The following is an 18,684-nucleotide window of genomic DNA, read 5'->3' as shown; positions in this document are numbered from 1 at the left end:
GTAAATTACTTTTCCAGAACCACACATTGCTGGGGTTTTGTGCTTGCTTGTTTGTTGATATCTTATACAATATAAGTTTAAGTTTCTTTTAACTTTTAGTCTATAAAATTTATCTTTTTATTTCTTTTAATTATTATCCACTGCTGGTGAGGAGGTAAAATTGATACATTCCTATATCACTGGCGACATTGTAAATTCGAAGTCTTTTAAGAAATAATCTGAGATGATGAAGTACCAGTAAAATATAGCCTTTTGGCTCAACCATTTTCATATTGAGAAGAAATCCCTAACATCAGACAAAGCCACATGCAAAGAAATGTTCATCAAAATATTATTTATAATAGTGGGAAATATCTATGAGTAGGATAATGGATAAGTCAGTCTACTCCATTGAATACTATGTAGGAAAGTAAAATTAAGGTTTTATAAAATGTTAAGCAATAGTAGGGAATACTTATACTATTAAGTGAACAAAAGGATACAAAATCAACTTATATGATGACTACAACTTTGTAAAAATTCTGCACAGGAGAAAAAAAACAAAGTAAATACCACAAACGATAACTGGTCATTTATTTTTTCTTTTCTTGATACAAAATCTTAGCTAATGTAGTTATGGTCATAATTTTTAAAGAGTAAATAAAAACAATACTATCATTGGACCCAAATGCAATGAATTTAGTAAGTATGTTTCCCACAGATTCATCATCTTAAAAAATATTCAGAGATAAAGACTTTCCTTTTGTAATACAATTTCACAGGCATTGAAATGCTGTCTTCAGAATTATGGTAGGATTACCAATTACAATTGGTTGATTGCACTCACAAGTCAGCTGGCCAAATAACTACTCTATGTACAACGTTGGCCTCTGATTTCTTAATTGTCCTTAGTGAACAGGATTGGCTTCTGCATTTACCCGAAAAAAAAATCATAAATCATAATCACATGTTATGTATGAAATCAGGAGGATTTTTTTTTCTGAAAGCAGGGTTTTCTTTTGACTATTTTGATGTTTAATTATTTCACTTTAAACATTTTCTTGATATAGGTTCAGCTTTAAGATTTTGTCATCTGTTATTATTCTGATATTTCTATTGAGTAGAGCTATCAAATAAAAACAAGCATGTGTTCATCTAAAAGAATTAATTTCCAGTTTCTACACACACACACACACACACACACACACACACACACACACACACACACATTTTTGTTTCTTTCCTTCTTCGGTAATAAACTTACACTAACATATACATGTATATTCAATCATGCAGGAGAGCTAAAACCAGCAGGGGGCGAAGCACAATAGGAATACATTTGACAAGCCCTATGGATTACTCTCGCTTTCACAATAACCAGAAATCCAGCCGCACGGCCACGAAGCAATTGGAGGTCCTCCAAGTGAAAAGGATGTCTTCTACGCGCATCTGACAGCGAAGGAGCTGCGGAGACAAATGCGGGTCTGTTCTGCGCTCCGAGGTAATTCGCCCGGAACATCGCGGAGGCGGGGTGAACCGTGATGAACTGCTTTTGTCCTCATCTTCCCCGACGTGGGAAATGCCTCCCCTCCGAGGGGTGGACGCTTCCCGGTGGCCGAAGGGGGTGCTTTCCATCCCGTTTCTCTGGGCAGCTATTGAGCTTTGCTGTTTTGCAGTATTTTAAATTATTCCGATCGCCGTTGCAGGCGTGGCAAATGCGAGGAGAAGGACCCCCGGCTCATCCCCCCAGATGAGGACAGTAACCCGTGCAGCCTTGCACTCTGGTTTTTATTCACGATAAACGCGGGGGGAAACTCATACACCCGCAGTGACCAACTGCTCAACGCTGATGATAGAAAAAGAGTCTGTGTGACCTGTTAGAGAAATGCAGAAGTTTATTGGATGTCTTTAGTTTCGTCGGATAGTCTCCCGCAGCGTCGGTAAAACAAACAAACAAACAAACGACCACAGTCTCCATCCGTTCACAAAATCCCATATTTGTGGTGTTGGGTCTCCAAGACGATTTGTCAGTGCGGCGGCGACTTTCCCCTCTTGCTTCCCCTCGTAAGTTTCAGGTATAACAATCTCTTCTTTATTTGTTAAACATCAGCTTCCTCTTCTGTCATATTGAATTAAAGAGAGGGAGAGATGAGTGAATGAAAAAGGACAAGCTGATCAGTGCTCCACTGTAGTTTTTTTGGAAGATAGGATTCGGTATTTCAAAACCTTTGTCATTTTATTGGGAGAGCAAGAGACTTAACCCGTCCCGAGCTGAGCGTCAATATGAATCCGCTAAGAAGCACCTGTCCCTCGCCCCGAGCGCTGCCTGGGCGGGCGGCGGAGTGCGGAAGGACGTCGCCGCCTCTCCCCGACCTCGAACCACTCGGTGACTCCCCAGGAAGTCAAGAATAGGGCAACTTGCCCTCACCCAACATGGCGGCCGGCGCTCTGCGCGACGGCGCCTGCGCGGGGTAGCGGTCTGTGACACTAACTCCCTTGGAGTTTCCCTCCCACACGCCTCCCCAGCACCCACCAGCGCCCGGCCCCGACCTAGCCACCTGCGCCCGGAAGTGACGTATAGCAGCAGCGGTTCCCCCGTTGCATGATGGGAGAGTGTGTGGAGTGGGCGGGGGGTCTCCGCGGAGGAGGAGGTGGAGGCGGCGGCGGCAGCGGCGGCGGCGGAAGAGGGCGGAGGGTAATGGGATGGGGGTTCCGCGGCAGCGCTGAAACTCCGGGTGGGCGTCCATGGCGCTGCTTCGCTGACAGGGCTGTGAGTCGATTGCCTTCCGCTCTCACCAGCTCCGCGTCGGAATCGCCAGTCCTTCCCCGGGGGAGCCAGTTCCTCCCCGGCCCCCTGAGCCATGCCCATCGCGGCCGCCCCGGACGAGCCAGGTAAGCGCCACTGCTGCTCTCCCCCAGCCACGCTTGGGGGGAAGAGGGTGAGAGGACCCAGCCCACCCGCCAGACCCTCGCCGGGCCAGGGGGCACCTGTCTGCCGCGGAGCCCGGGGCTGCGGGGAGGTGCCGGCTCTGCGGGCCTGCGGGCTCCGGGCTCGGGCTCTGCCCTCTTCCGCGGCGGGTGCGGGGAAGCCGGCGGCGGCGCCCGAAGCGTACAGCTTCCTCCTTTGCCACCCCAGGCACCGGCCGGGGAAGTGAGTCGTCGTCACCTCCCCGGCCGCCGCCGGCTCGCCCTGTCCCTGCGCTTCCACCTGCCCACAGCTCCGCGCCGGCCGCTCCCTCCCGGGAGCTGCTGAGAAGTTTGGGGCTTGGCTGGGGCTCCCTGTTTCTCCGTCCTCCTCCCTCGTGACAGGTGTAAACACTGCCTGCTTCGCCCAGGCCGGAGGCTGGCGGCCACCGGAGTGTGCTGCTCCCAGGGGTCTCTGAAGCAAGCGGATTTCGAGTTCTCCTGCAGGCGGAGGAGACGGCCCCAAAGCTCATGCATCCCTTCCTGCAAGGACCTTTTCTGCTCCCTTCTTGCGCTCCTCGAGAAATAAACTGCGTCTCTTCCCCAGATTGCGTTCGAGAAGTTGGACCATTATTATTCTTTAAGCGCCCAGCTTGGCAGGTGCTCATGTCTTGTTTGGGCCGAGGACGGAGGATATAGGGTGAACGGTGGTGGGGCCCCTTCTCCACTAGGAAAGTACTGAGCCTGGCTAGGTTTTCCTCTTGTTGGTTAATGCAAGTTATAGCTTGGTTTCCCACTAAATTTTCTACTGGGGCCAGCGAAGGATGAACTCGTACATGTGAATATTTTACTGGGGATAAATGAGACAAAAGCAAAGGTTCCATTTCAGCGTTCTCGCTTTAGGAGAAGAAAAGTAGAACTTGAATCTTCCCTTTCACTGGCTACGTTCGTACTCCCCAGTTTGGGGGATTTTTTTGGGAGGGGAGGAGGGGTCGTGGGGGGAGACAGTTTAATCCTTTATGTTACATTTAAATTGTTGCTTTCAGTTAACCTTTTAGACACAGATATTTGCCAAACTCTAGGTGAAACAAATGTTTCAACACTGTTGTGTTGATAAAATTTATGCAGTTGACATTTATGCCCTTTGCCGGCTTAAATGTTCGTTTTCCTGGTAATTTTTAACTCTTCCCAGAAGTATAGGGTGGGGCAAGTTGTTCGTATGGAAAGTAATACAGTATTTAATAAATAATACAAGAGTAAACTGTTTTGCATACATTAATTTATTTAATCCTCACAACAACTCTGTAAGCTAGTAGGTGGCATTATCCCCATTTTCTAGAGAGCAGACTGAGGCAGAGAGATGGCACTAATTTGCTTAAAGTCAAACAGCTGTTAAGCCAGGATATAATATACCATTTATATAGTTTTAACATATGCAAAAATATACAATATTTTTGGGGGGAATCATGAAATATGTAACAAAAGTATAAAAATATACTTGGTGATGATAAATGGCAAATCAGAATTAAAACTTACCTCTGGAGAATTAGAGAGGGATAAAGGATCTAGGGAGGGCCCAAGGGTTTTCAACCATAAATTTACTGTCTTTAAATCTGAAGCTGATTTGGTAAAAGATTAAGTTTCAACACAACTAGGTGGTGGGTACTTGCTCATTCATTACACACACCCCCTAAACTTTGTTGTATGCTAGAAATCATAATGAAATTAAAAGTTCAGTTTTTTCGTTTAAACTATACAAAGCAGCGGTTCTCAACCTGTGGGTCGCGACCATCGGAAAAACACATATAGCATATCAGATATTTACATTACGATTCATAACAGTAGCAAAATTACAGTTATGAAGTAGCAACGAAAATAATTTTATGGTTGGGGGTCACCACAACATGAGGAACTGTATTAAAGGGTCGCAGCATTAGGAAGGTTGAGAACCACTGATATAAAGTATCACTCTGTCTTTCAGCATAGTATACTTTAAAAGAGGATAGGGAAGGAATTGGTGTCATTTTGTGTTGACTTCCTTTTAAAATTCAAGGAGCCTCTAACTGAAAAGTAATCGGATTAAGAAATGTTGCCCTCTCCAGATACCTCTGCAGCAGCTTCTCTTGCCTGGGCTCTCCTCTGATTGCTGCCACTGATCTCAGTAGCTCTGTATCACACTCCTCATTTCCATTTCTGGCCTTACCCTAGGGTAGGGGCTCATAGGTCCGGATTAGACCTATCCCCCGAGAAAGGGAAAAGGTCTGAAACTATACAGTAATGGGAAGAGGGGGAGTCATTGCTTATTAGTTTGGGAGGAGTGAAAAGAGAAGGAAAATAGATTTAAGACTCTGTCCTATCATTCCTCAGTCACTACCACCCCATTCTGAATAACTTAAGTAAACCTTGCAAAGATAAATTGCTAATAAATTAAAGGTTGTCTGTATGCTCAAAGCTTAATCTACAAGCAGTATTTTGGTGAATAGTTCCCAGAGGAAAATCAAGTAGTAAATTAGAATAAATTCACGTAGGTTCTATTTATATAAATATTTACATAAATATTTATAGTATGCTGCAAATCATTTCAACTAAGTATCTGCTAACACCATGGTATTCTTTTCTTGCCATTCTTACGGCAAGTTCTTAACTGAGCACTTGCTGTATGTCAGGCTTTGTTTTCCCTCGGGATATGAAGTGAATAATCCAGGGGGAAAATTAGCTGTCATAGGGCTTCATATTCTTATATGTGTGTGCACACACATTTGTATATGTGGATAGACAAATGAAATATACAGATGGCAGATGATGTAAGTATTACAGAGAAAAATAGTCAGTTTAGGGAGATAAACAAGTACAAACTTTTTTACTTTGAATTGGGGTGAGAGGTTGGTGGTACTTGCAGTTTTATATAGGATTGAGTTAGAAAAGGCTCAAGACCTGTCTGAAGAAGGAGAAGAGAATAAGGAGGGGAGAGGTAAAAGTATGCCTGGGATATTCAAGAAATTACAAGCAGAGAGTAGTAGCTGTGATCAGCAAGTTAGAGGGTGAGAAGGCAATGTAGGGACGTTGTAGACAAACCAGCGACTTGGGCTTCTTACTCTGTGAGATAGGAAACCATTGCAGGGTTTTTGAGTAGAGAGCTCAAAATGATCTGTTTGGCAAGAGTGAAAGCAGGAAGATTCCGTTAGGAGGTGGTTACAGGGATGTAGCTAGGAGATGGTAGTGGCCTGAACCAAGATGGTGGTGGCAACAGAGGTGATTAAAAGTGGTAGAACAGTTTCTTGAATTGGAATTTTTAATAATTTACCCATTACTAAACAAAAAACTTACAGAGGTGCTACTTTCTAAAATTCAAGGTCGTCAGCATAACTGCCTTATTCCGTCTATCCTACTTTCTAACCAGACTCTACTGTGTGATTTCCTACTCCTTGACAGTTGCCGCATGCTTTATCTTTAGCGCCTGCCTTTTCCTCTCTCAATTAAAACCCTTCCCATTTCAAATTCTTTCTCCTTTATGAAGCTTGTTTTTCTCATTTCAGCATTTTTCCCTCTTCCCAGTTAAGTAAGATTTTTTTCTTAGAATCCTTATAGCCACATTTTAGTTCATATGGTGTTTATATTCTGCCTCATTAATTGGCTTTTACTGTTTTCTTGTATTGTCCCCTCTAATTGTTATTTTTCAAAGGTCATGACTCCTTTTACTCCTCCTTATAGAACCTAGCAGTTTTGTATATAGTAGATGCTCAGTAAATAGTGGAGGTACAGATTTTTTAATTAAAAAAATAGTCTTTTAGTACAAAAGAATACAGAAGCATTGTATATATGAGGCTTATATTGTATTTAAAGTGGGCAGTGCTGCTCTAGAGCATGACACTGACTTGTTTATGAAGAAGAAATATAAATTTTTTTTACTTTTATTTTTTTTCTTTATTAAGGTGTTACATATGTGTCCTTATCGCCCCATTGTTCCCCCTCCCCCTCCCCCCCACTCATGCCCTCACCTCCCTGGTGTCTGTGTCCATTGGTTAGAATAATAAGCATGCATACAAGTCCTTTGGTTGATCTCTCCTCCTTACCCCCACCCTCCCCTACCTTCCCTCTGAGGTTTGATGGTCTGATCGATGCTTCTCTGTCTCTGGATCTGTTTTTGTTCATCAGTTTATGTTGTTCATTATATTCCACAAATGAGTGAGATCATGTGATACTTACGTTTCTCTGACTGGCTTATTTCACTTAGCATAATGCTCTCCAGTTCCATCCATGCTGTTGCAAATGGTAAGAATTCCTTTTTTTTTACCGCAGCATAGTATTCCATTGTGTAGATGTACCACAGCTTTTTAATCCACTCATCTGCTGATGGGCACTTAGGCTGTTTCCAAATCTTAGCTATGGTAAATTGTGCTGCTATGAACATAAGGGTACATAAGAAATATAAAATTAACTTCATTATTCTAGAAAGTAGTAAGTAGGTTTTTAAAAAATTGCTTATTTAAGCCTGTCAATATGTTTTTCAGAGTATACACAGTTTGCATAGTCATTTTTCAAGTTTTAAGTGTTCGGTTACAAACCATAAGTTACTATAGTTCTTATGCTCTGAAAGAAATACTATGCAGTATATGTAAGAGGACTCGGGGAAGGTGTTAGAAAACTTACCTGAGGAATCAATTCTTCACCTAAGAATTAAAAGATGTGCCTGTCTGGAGTGGCTCAGTTGGTTGAGTATAGTTCTGTGCACCAAAAGGTTTCTGGTTCGTTTCCTGGTCAGGGCACATATCTGGGTTGTGGATTCGATTTCCCTTTGGGACATGTATAGAAGGCAACTGGTCAATGTTTCTCTCTCACATTGATGTTTCTCTCTCTCTTCCTCTCTCCAAGCAGACTTCAAGTGAGGATTGAAAAATAATTGAGAAATATGTGGGGATGTTTTAGGCAATGGGAATGTAAGTGCAAAGGCCCTTTGGCATAAAAGAATGTTATGGTCTGCCTTTCAAAAACTGAAAGAAAGCCTAGCTTAAAGAATTGATAACAATGGGGAAAGGGAGGTAAAGTAGTGTGGCTAAAGAAATAGAATTGGGCTTAAGAAAGCCCGATTTTTTTTTTTTTTTAAGATATTACAAGTGTTTTACACAATCAGATTGACTTTTTAAAAGATACTTGGATTGGACATGATTAATAATAGTTCATGAAACTCATTTAGATGATAAGGGCTGCTTAGACCAGAATAAGGGTAGTAAAAAGAGATATTCCAGATTTGAGCGGTTTATGAAATAAAAATCATTCTTTAGAGGTAGTGGAGGGTGGGGTGGTCTTAAGTTTCTGGCTTAGTAAGTGGATGGGTGGTAGGGACACTCTGAGTTAGAGAGTCCTGGAACAGGATCAGATTTGAGGAAGAACTTGAACTCTGTTATTGTTAAGCTCAGGTCGAAATCTTAAGGAATTCAAGTAGAGAGGACTAGTAGGGAGTTGGCTTGGCTGGACTGAAGCTCAGGTTTGAGGGTTGGGCCGCTATAGGGATCAATCTAGGACTCAGTTAAAGCCTTAGGTAGATAAGATTGTTTGTGTGAGAATTGTGAGAAGATATCCTGGATAAAACCTGGAAGAATTTATACTGCTAATCTGAGTGTGTTAAATACTTATGAGAAAATCTGTAAAACGTATACCTCAAACCAAAAAATCATTACAGGGGAATACCAGATTCCTGCGATCACATTAGATTTGGTATTGGAGGCATTAGTAATCAATAAGGAAAAATGGAGACTTAAGAATTTAAAAGGGTCAACCAACACACCCCAATTTGCTTGTGATGTGATGGTGTAGTATACAAAGAGCTTTCAGTTTTATAAACAGTACTCACCACCTAGAACATAGAAGTGGAGAGACCCCATTTTACAATGAACAAGGGAGTGGGGGTGGTAAAATACCTAACAATAAATTTAACAACAAATGTAAAAACCCTACATTGCTACAGGTTAAATTTTTGTGTTAAATAAAATTAACAGTTCTGGCAATAATAGAGGAGACCATTCCTAAGTCACACTTTCTTATTCTTGCAGTGCTAACTTTAAATATTTTTCGAAGGCAGACTTATAGGAGGAGGCTCTTTAATATTTGCATATGTCTTAATGAGACTACAGTTTTTTGAATGTATGAAATGAATGTTTATGCCTCGCCCACTCTCCCTAGTCGGTATTTTTGTTGTTTTATTCTTAGTCATTGCTTATATTTTCTAATATTTTCTGTCTTTCTGTGGTTTAGCATCTCCAATCTTGTTTATTGTATGGATGCAGAAATGTTGACTTGGAATATTTGCTGCAGAGAGACATTCAAAATGTGAAAATTTCTTAAAGCTTTTGTTTTTAGTAGCTATTTATAAAAGCAATGAACCTATCGTCAAGAGATCATTTAACTCTTTTTATACTGAATGCTCATAATAACATTTTTGTTCCTTTTTTAAAAAATTTGTACCAAGAGTTTCAGCTATCAAATTCAAATTTTCTCTTACCTGAAACCCAAATAGAATGTTTGAATATCCACTTTTTACTTGTAGTTAAGTCACCATTTCTTTGCACTCCTTTACATATTTTATTAGACTATTTCCCCTACATCATAATAAGCCAGCAGATGATGTGTTTGTCTCATTAGGTTTCAGAAGTTTACTTGAAGCACAGTGCAAGTGTTATACCTAAAAACAAAAGTACAGATTTTAATCAGGTTACCAGTGACCTTGGTTTCTGGGAGTAGAAAAGTTTCTCATGTTCTTAAAGTTCAATTGCAAGTGAAACTGTGATTAATTTTTTAAATGTGCTGTATTTTTTCCAAGAATTGTATAATATTTAAATTACATACATTATTATATCTGTTTCAAGGATTATTGCAGTAATTTAAATTTGATTCATTAAGGAAATTTCCCATTTCATTTTTAAGAAAAGTATTGAAGATTTAATGTTGTGAACTTTTTGTATTTGAAGTCTTAAGAGTGTTAATTTCTTAGTGATAGTCTCAGGTAAATGTGTATGACAGAACTTTAAGAAATATTTGTACAACCAAATAATTGTAAAGGGGAAATTTTTAAAAGAAAAAAAACTGTTTCATTGATTTACCTTTCTCAGTTCAGCAGTGAAGTTTAGAGACATTATGTCATCCCCAAAGTTATAAAGTCCATAATGCTTTTATCCTCTGGAGCTTAACACAGTGGTTCTCAGCCTTCACTGGCCATCAGAATCATCTTTGAAACCCTTTTTTAAATGCAGATATTCAGGTGCATATCTAAAATGCACCTATTCTATTAAAAAAAAAACCTTAATACAAAACTGAAATTGAGAAGCATTGGTTTATGGTCTAGTAGGGGAAACAAATTTGATTCACTTTGTTAGATGTAATAAAAGAGTTGATATAAAGGAGGCTTTATTTAGACAGTTGACCTCACATAAAGTACCCAGGCCTTAATGTTAAAGCCCTACTCTCTATACTTACTCTTTTTGGGACCTTGAACTGATTATATGACCTCACTGAACCTATTCTTTCATCTATAAAATGGATGGTTGGGATTAAATTGTATAATGCATGAATAAGCACCTTGCACAATACCTATCACATAGTAACTTGATAAATATTGCTGCTCTCACTTCACAGAAAACTTCATGTCTGAATAGGGTTTTTGAAGGCTTAGTCAGTGGGTTCTCTGAACAGATAAGAATAGGAAATTATAAAAAAAAAAAAAAAAGGGCAAATGTGACAATTTGGAGATAGCATGGTGCCAGTGGAGGACCCAGGGGGTAGTTTTGTCTGGCTGGAGCAAAGAGGGAATATCTTAGCCATACTGGCTAAGATAAGTAGTTTCAAGTAGATTGCCGTAATCTTGGCCAAAAATAATGAGGCCCTTAAATAGGGTATTGGTTAAGAGATGTTAAGGATTTATTCTGTAATTGATTTAATTTTGGGCAGTGGGATATAAAAGGGGGAGCAGTCAGGGGTAATTTTTTCTGGACTTAAAATTCAGAATATCATATACTAGTAGAAACAAGTAGTTTCGGTGTGTTTTTTGAGGAGAGATTAACTTCAGTTTTGGAATTGGAGAATATGATATGACTTTGGGACATTCAGGTAAAGATATTCAAAAAGGCATTTGGGTAGACAGATCTGGAGTTTGGGCAGCCTACAGATAGATAGAGGTTTGAGCATTACCAACATATAAAAACAGAAGCTGGATGAAATCTCACAGGGATAAGGATATAGGGAGGCCAAGGCCTGGGGAAGACTTGACACTTATGAGGCAGGCAGAAGAAGCAGATCCATTCAAGGAGGAGACAGAACAGATATAATAGGTAGGAGGAGAATTAAGAAGGAATGCCTCTCAAAAATGCCTTTTCACTTAAAAATGTATTTTAGACACCTTTACCTATTAGTCATGTATAACTTTATTGCTTTTTAAAATGGCTACCCTTTTTATTTACCCTATTCCTTATTGATAGATAGTTGTTTTCAGTTGCTTTTTAAAAAACAAACAATGCAGGCATTAACCATTTTGTGGAAATACCTTTTCATACTTGTATGAATGCATCTGTGACACATTCTTGCAGATGAAGTTGCTTAATCAAAAGAATGTGCATTAAAATTTTGATATATTACTAAGTTGTCTGGAGTATGTGAACCAATATATACTTCCACCAATAGTATCTTTATTTTTATCTTTGAAGTGGCTTGCTTCCTAGATTGAGGGTAGTAGAATTTGAAAAATAAGTAGTATTTTTATGTATTATTTTTATGCAGAATTCTATAAAGAAAAAAAGAATACTTTCATTTTATCAAATTATTTGTTTCATTCAACTAATGTAATTAAAGAATGCATTTTGTCCTTGTAAGCATCAGATCAAGAAGGAGTTATTTGTTCTAAAAGAAGCTCTGTTTCCTCCTCTAATGTGCTGGAAGCAATAATTGGATTTAAGGGAAGTGAATCAGAAGGAAAGAGAATGATAGCATTATTGTGAGGTGGATTAATACCTAGAACAAAATTGATGAATGCAAACAGTTCTTGACATACTGACATGACCAATACAAATTCTGTGCTGAGAGTTTTTACAGAAATATTTTGATATTTTTTTCTTGTAGCAAACTTTAAGCAATGGCTTCGAATTAGTCTTAAAAAACTGATCATTGTGGAGTTGATAGCTTAGAAAATACCCAGAGTAGAAATACTGCAGAAGTTTTAAGTGACCAAAATCACACTGCTTACATAATTTTAAGGCAAAAATATGAACAAATGTCACAGCTTTTTTTTTTTTCTTTTTGCTTGTTTTGTTTTAATTACCTGACATTGTTTGCAATGCTTGTATTGAAGGGCTCACTGCCATTACCTAACCTCAGTGATACCAATAGCATTTGGGGGTAAATTGACTTAATTTTAGTCATACTGTAAATTCATCAATGTCCCTTTTGTCAATTTTTTTTTTTTTTAACTTTGGGTTGTAACCTATTTCTGGTTTGTAAATTTAGGCTTGTGAAGTCAATTTAGGGGGTCATGGCCAGCTTTTAAGATAAAATGAAATAGAATTAAAAATGTCAAGAGTACATAGAGAGTAAGGGTAAAAAGCTTGGTGAAACTTTTTAAGTGCATGTATGTATATGTGGGTCATCATGCAAAATGTATTTTTTCTGTGGGTTACAGGGGTAAAGTTTGAAAAATTCTGCTTTATAAAGCAGGCTAACTCTCAAAAAAATTCTAATCAAAAGTATAATGGCACATTGCAAGTAATAAATGTTACCTGTTTTCCTTTTACCCTTTAGCCTTTCTACCTCACAAGAGAAAGTAAAACTTTAAACCAAGCAATGACACTATTAAAAGGTCAACCAGCTAGAAATCTGCTTGTGATGGGAATTCCTTCCATAGTTTCCATAAAGTTATTGGTGCAGGTAGAACCACTTGTGGCATTAGCTTTATATACTACACCATGAGCACTATTTTGGAATGTGTTTATATCTGATTTTTCAACTATACAAAGCTTTTGTTTTATGATAATTCTCCCCAAGAATGTCATTATATGTTATTATCTGTTGATAATTTATGCCTATTTTTAAGTGTGGTTCATTGTCTGATTTCCTCCTGTTGCTTCACATGTCTCTAGGTCATTTTTTCTCCTCAGTTGGTGGATGGTCAAGAAACAAAGTAAAACTAATAGTGCTTGGCAAAGACATAGTTTATGAGATAAATCTTCTGTTACATAGGTCATATTTTAAGGCCAAATTTGTAAGTTTTAGATTATCTAAGACGTCTGCTTTCTTCCTCATTAGCCCAGATAATTGAATTTTGACTGCATTTGAATGTAGTTTTATAACTTTTAGTAGAAGTTTTCTTTAAAAGGTGAGCTGCTCTCACCATAGACGTTTATAATAAAGAGTAGCACTGTCTGAGGAAGGGCATCTGCCAAGGTCCTGCCAGGTTGTACATATTTTAGGTACAGACTAGTGTGGTGTCTTTAGTTTTGAAAGTCCACAAAGTAGGTTTTCCTGTTTGTTTGTTTTTCCCAAAAATTCCCTGGGCTCTTGAGGTTTAACTCATCAATCTTGACCAGAATGCGAATTTAAAACTTTACAGCAAGAAATTTTTTTCAAAGCATGTCAGCTCTTCACGTCAGCTGATTGAAAAATCTGTGGGAAAATTTACATGAAGTACTAAAGAAAGTTGCTGGGAGCAAAGAGGAAGAGAAATTAGATGGACTGTCCAGAGTAGCATCACACTCTGGTGACACCAGCTGACACCTCCACTTATTCTGAGGAACTGACTCAAGTCAAAGCACATATTCATGTTAGCTGGTCTGTTAAAGATGCATGAACAAATTGTTGTCCTTTAGCTGGTTTTATTTTCTTGGCTTGCATGTAGTACCACCCTTCTCAATATATTCTTTCTTCAGATACATTGCAGCACAAATGATTGGACTTGTTTTCTTTCATGTGTCACATTTTAGGCCAGCCTCTCTCAGATCACACTTACCTAGGTTGAATTTAAATATTTCCTAATGTATTTGGTGGAATAGAGCTAGGATTCCAGAGCTAGAGTTATAGAAAGATAGTGTGTTGAGGGAAAGGGGGTAGCAATTCAAGAGTGGCCAGTGGAATAAATGCCCCAGCAAAAACAATACAGTAATGTGTTCAGTTCCTACTATGAGCCAGGCTCTGAGGCTGGGTGTTCAACAACAGAGGCCTGTGTCTGCACATTTCCAGTCTTTTGAGCTCAAGTAAAGTAACTCATACAAGAGCGGTTTCAGTGGAGTGGTGAGGTGGAAGCCATATTTTGCTGGGTTAAGGAGTAAGTGGGAGGTTAGGAAGTAGAGATAGTGAACAGACAGGGCTCTTTCAAGAAGCTTCGTGGTGAGGAGGAGGAGGAGGAGAGCTAGAAGAACACGGAAGGAAGGGATTTGTTTTGTTTTGATCTGATTTGTTTGAGGATGGTAGAGTCTTGAACATTTATAGGCTGATGAGAAAGCAAGAGTAGTAATGAAGAAATTCAAAGAGCCCCCTGAGCAAGCAGTTGAGAAATCAATGGAATGTCCAGGGGTTATCTCTGGATAATATTGTGGGTGTGAGCAAGATTTTAGTGAAGGGCATGAAACTGAAGTAGTTCCTGCTTTTAGATTGTTAAGGTACGGGAATGTTAGGGTGGAAATTACAGTGGCTAATTCATTCTGCAATAATATAACAAAAGCAAAGAGTACGGGGGCGGGGGCGGGGGCGGGGGGGTGAAAAACCTGTTTTCCGAGGGCTAATGTATCCTCATTGCTGTTTCTGTTCTTTTGCCTTTGTTATCAGTTGTTATCCAGTGTCATTTATTCTAATTAAATTAGAAGTGCCTTGTGAGAAAAATAGCTAGTAAACTCAAAAATAGTAGATATGATGAGTTAAAGTTAAAACAATTTCTAATGTTTTTATCTTGTTTAATTTTGACTGTGAAACTATACAAACATAATTAAACTGTCTTATGGATTTGCATAGAAGGCTAAAATATACAGTAAAAGAAAAGTTCTTAGGAATCTTTGAAAACTAGCTTCTATAAAATGATAATTCATTGCTGTTTAGCAACATATACTGTATGTTGCTGCTCATGTTGTCATTCACATTATGTATTTGTACTTTTGTGAGTCATCCTTACTGATATCAAAACTAGGGAGATAAAAACTTTACTGCATTTTTACTACTATGTACATTAATATTGAAACGAGATTCACTTCTTGGCATTTTTGTTGTTTATACTTTCTTCATCTTAGTTTGTAAGCACCTTTTTTCTCCTTCAAGTATTTTGGAAGTTTCAGAAAACTTTTTCTGAACAACTCAGAAATCTTTTAGGGAAGACTAATTCTAACATTTGCTGTCAGTTATATGAGGAGTTAATGCAGTAATGCATTTTTCAGATATTTTATTAGCTTGTGACTGATTCATTACCACTTACTAGTTATACTACTGTGAAGGATTATTTAACCTCTTTAAGGTTTTATTTTTTCACTGTAAAATGATGATAGCAAGTCCTACCTTATGGCCTAGTGTAAGAACTAAATGAGATAATTAATGAGCGCTTTTCATAAAGTATCCACACACATAGTAAGTATTGAATGCATACTAATTTGATATTGGTGTCAACAGAGAACAAAAGCACATGGAATATACTATTTTTAATAGATGTTTTAAATTATACTGCATATTATTATGCAGTTGAGGACATAGTGACATATTGATACAGTTGATACCTATAGTGTCTTGGGTTTTAGTTTTTAAATTGACAAGTTTGAAGGAATTATGACATTTCTGAAAAATAATTAGCTTTGGGATTGTGGAAGTTTAAGTAACCTTAGTTTGCAGCTTGTTTGAAGGGAGAGAGGATAGTAGCCCTAATAACAAACAACAACAAAATCTCAGTTCTTTACTAAAAAGTATCTGTTTTTAGGGGCTCTCCCTGTTTTGTTGGCTGCTATGGAATTAATATGCTGAGAACAAAGCACTCAAAAAGAGAAAATAAAAAAGATCATTTTTGTAGATATTAAATTTTAAAGGCATGAAGACTTTTCAACATTATGGTTCAGTCACCTCTAGATGTATTGAAAACCAAATAGTTAACTAAAATCCAAACCTTCATATGGCTCAGAAGTAGGGCTCTTCGGTTTCTTTATGACAAGATTATCCTTTTTTAAACTTATTAATTTTTATTGAATTTATTGGTGTGACATTTGTTAATAAAGTTATGGTTTCAGGTGTACAATCCTATAATACATAAGACAAGATGACTCTTAAGCAGGCATGTAGACTGGGCAGATTCATTGACAGTACATTTTGATAGTATCTTAAAACTCCAATGAGAATATTACAGTAATGATTTGAATAATTCAAACTACTGCAGTAGCAGGCAACATTTGTAATGCAAATTGATGATGCTAATTGCTTATGTAACATTTTCACTCATTTTTCTAAAAGAAAATACAGATTTTTTTTCTGTACTCACCCAAATGATTTAAGAAGTGACTAATTATCTTCAGACATAATGTAATAAAAAGGTAGTGATTTGTGTGTGTGTGCTCCATTAAATAAATCTTCCTATTATAGTTTGTACTATTTACATCAGTAGCATAACTTCAGATACAGTGATTTGTCTTTTCCTTTTTCTTGACCATTATCCTTCCTGCTTAGGTTCTCCTCCACACATACACACATACCCACTCCCCATCCTAGTCCCTATAAAAGTAAATTTGGAGTGAAGGGTCATCAGTAAAGCTGGATTGTGTAATAGAGGTGTGCTTTTCTGGCCTTGAAAGTTAATGTACACGTTGATGCTGTTTGTGCCCTGTAAAAGAATATGGGAGTTTTTGTGATGAGTTTTTAGCTTGTCTGGAGGGAACTCCTTATTCAGTGTTTGATTCTGGAGAGTTCCTAGAGGGCCTGCCTCTATGTCTTAGGCAGTGGTTCTCAACCTTCCTAATGCCACGACCCTTTAATACATGACCCTTTAATCCTCATGTTGTGGTGACCCCCAACCATAAAATTATTTTCGTTGCTACATCATAACCATAATTTTGCTACTGTTATGAATCGTAATGTAAATATCTGATATGCAGGATGTATTTTCATTGTTCGCGGCCCACAGGTTGAGAACCGCTGTTTAGAGAAATATGTAAAGTTCCAGATCAACCGAAGGACTTATATGCATGCATATAAGCGTAACCAATGGACATAAGACACTGGGGGTTAGGGGAGGCAAGGGCAGGGGGAAAAAGGAAACATATGTAATCTGCTTTGTAATACTTTAAGCAATAAAAAATAAATAAATAAAAATAAAAATGAAGCTTAAAAAAAAAAGAGAAATATGTAAAGTCCTTTCTATCTCAACTAGGCACCTTCTTAAAAGTCTTTATTTTTGTGGGCTTTCCTCTACCTGGATAGTACCTACTTCATGGTACTGGCGACAACTTGTGTTGCATTATCCTGTTCCACTTCAAAACTTCGATCTTTTAACAGACTAGTCCCTTGAGTTGGTTCAGATGTTATGATCTCAGTCCTTTAACCTTAGGCATTGTTTCCTATTTTCTAGGGATTGGTTATGGATTTAGCAATAAAGTCAATTTCATGTATCTTCAGTAATGTTTTTACTAAATGTTTCTTAAATTACTTTTTTAGTGACCTTTTTAAAATATATGCAAAGTCATGTGAATGTTTGTGCTAACTAAGCAAACATTGGCTTAGATTTTGTTAAGGGTAGATTATGATATGAGCCACAGACTTGGTGAAAGTTAAAATGTGATGATAGTTGATAATTTACTGAGTGTACAGAATGTACCAGGTACTGAAAGTCTATTTTCTGTAATTCTCATAACAGCATTGAAAGGTAGGAACTGCTAGACCTTTTTTATAGATAGGAAACTGAAGCTCAGAGAAAGCAAACTCATAGTTATTAGTAAATGAGGAAATTGGAATCTGAACCTAGGATCCATTTTACTCCAACTCCAAGATCTTTTCCCCATACTATACTACTATCCACTTGAGTCATACATATATTGCCTTAAATCCCAGAATAAGGCAAAGTATAAATAAGTAAAATTAAAAAAAAATAGAATGGTATATTTGTAACTATGGTCATATGTTCATTTACTTGTAATGTAGCTGCTGTTAATCTAAGTATGTTGGCTTTCTGAGAAACAATTTTTGTTTTTTATTGATGTCTAACATACATATAGCAAAATGCACAAATCTTTTAAGTGTACAATGGGGTGAATTTTTACAAATGTTTGTGCCTGTGTAACTATTACCCAGATCAAGAAATAATATGGACATCTAGCAGACTCTTTTTTGTCCTCTTTCAGTCAGCATTCGACTCCCTATAAGTAACCAGTTGATCTAGCACCGTTCGTTGAAAAGTCTATATTGTCCACAGTTCTCTCTCTGAAATGTGATTTTTCCATGGACAAATCTTCAGAGTAGAGATCTGCCCAAATTCTCTATCTTCATGTTCTAACTACCTTTAAGATACCTCACTTACTACTCAATCATGAGAACCTCATGTCTATTATTTATGTATACTATGGCCTGAATATTTTTTGGATACTCCCATTACTTGTTTACTCCCTTCTAGTAGGTCTCGGAATAAGCAGACATAGAAATAGCAAGTTCAACATACACCCCTCTATGTGCATGCACACACACATGTGACTTTGTTCAGGTTGTAAAGAAAATAGATAGCTGATTGGGACCCCTTGTGGTGCGAAGTAAGAAGGATGAAGAAACATTTCTTGAGGTTGCTATGTGCCAGGCACAGTAGATAACTCATCTATC

The 18,684-nt window shown here is 38.1% G+C and overlaps 1 protein-coding gene across 3 annotated transcripts in view; it reads left to right on the top strand.

Moving 5' to 3' along the window:
• The first annotated feature begins 2,579 nt into the window (after positions 1-2,579).
• Positions 2,580-18,684, top strand: part of AFTPH (aftiphilin) — a 64,213-nt gene continuing 48,108 nt past the window's right edge. For all 3 annotated transcript variants that reach the window (XR_013996491.1, XM_081100734.1, XM_081100733.1), the window contains exon 1: positions 2,580-2,871. The gene's annotated coding sequence lies outside the window, so the exon portion shown is untranslated. The remainder of the gene's footprint in view (positions 2,872-18,684) is intronic.

The sequence above is a fragment of the Myotis nattereri genome (genome assembly GCF_964212035.1).
Source record: "Myotis nattereri genome assembly, chromosome: 10".
NCBI classification, from domain to species: Eukaryota; Metazoa; Chordata; class Mammalia; order Chiroptera; family Vespertilionidae; genus Myotis; species Myotis nattereri.
The sequence above is the reverse complement of the archived record's forward strand: the minus strand, read 5'-3'. Positions and strand labels throughout refer to the sequence as shown.